Genomic DNA, 925 nt, shown 5'->3' with positions numbered 1-925 from the left:
GCTTGGCAATCAGTTTCATCATTACGATAAGCTGAATAGATCTGGCTCTACATGGCAGCACAACAGGCCAAAAATTTGTTCAACCGACTGTCCAGAGCCCACTATTCTGAGTTCCAGAACCCGGAATCAGCCAGCACTTCAGACAAGACACCATTGTACCAAGAGGAAGAGGAAGATTTCAGTCAAGAACAGAAGCCAGCATACTCAAAGTAACCTTTTTATACGAAATATTGGTCATACATTAAAACAAAATATGAGAACAATATGCGAGACGTACATTTTGGCCAGACACATATTGACACATTTGAGAGTCTGCTGGATCAAAAGTTGCATGTCGCTTTAAAGCGCTTACGGTATCCAGGTTGAGGTGTGCGTTAACGATCAGACCAATCCAAACTAAAATGAGACATGATCAGACCCGTTCAGACGATAACAAGCCATGATCAGACTTTAGCTCGTCCTTACGTAATCTATTTTAATTATTTTAATATTTACCATCAAATATTAAAGGTAACCCCATGAAAATTAGTTTTACCCGAGGCGAAAATTAACATTTGATGAAATGAGTAAAAAAAAGTCTAAAATTTGCTGAAATGACCGTTTAACGGTTGCTCTTTTTGCAATGACTCTACCTTGACCCGCCGTTTTAAAGCATTATGACCTTTTCTGAACGTTTATGAAAAGAATGTTCGTTTCGGATGCTATTTCTTACAAATATTGCTGGATATACTCAGTTCTTGTTTTTTTTTTACAAATGCTCGAATCATTTTGTTTCAAAGAGTCTTTTATATAATTTGGTCAATTTTGTCCGTTCTTGCGAATAATAATGTGATAAGAAAACCATTCACTCTAAATGCTGTTAAATGAGAGATTTGGTGACACAGATTGTTTTAAAAGTTTCATCTGAAAAGTTTATCACTGCAAG

This window comes from Convolutriloba macropyga, chromosome 2 (assembly GCF_964194025.1).
Source record: "Convolutriloba macropyga chromosome 2, txConMacr16.3, whole genome shotgun sequence".
Taxonomy (NCBI): domain Eukaryota; kingdom Metazoa; phylum Xenacoelomorpha; order Acoela; family Convolutidae; genus Convolutriloba; species Convolutriloba macropyga.
Note: the sequence above shows the minus strand (reverse complement) of the source record.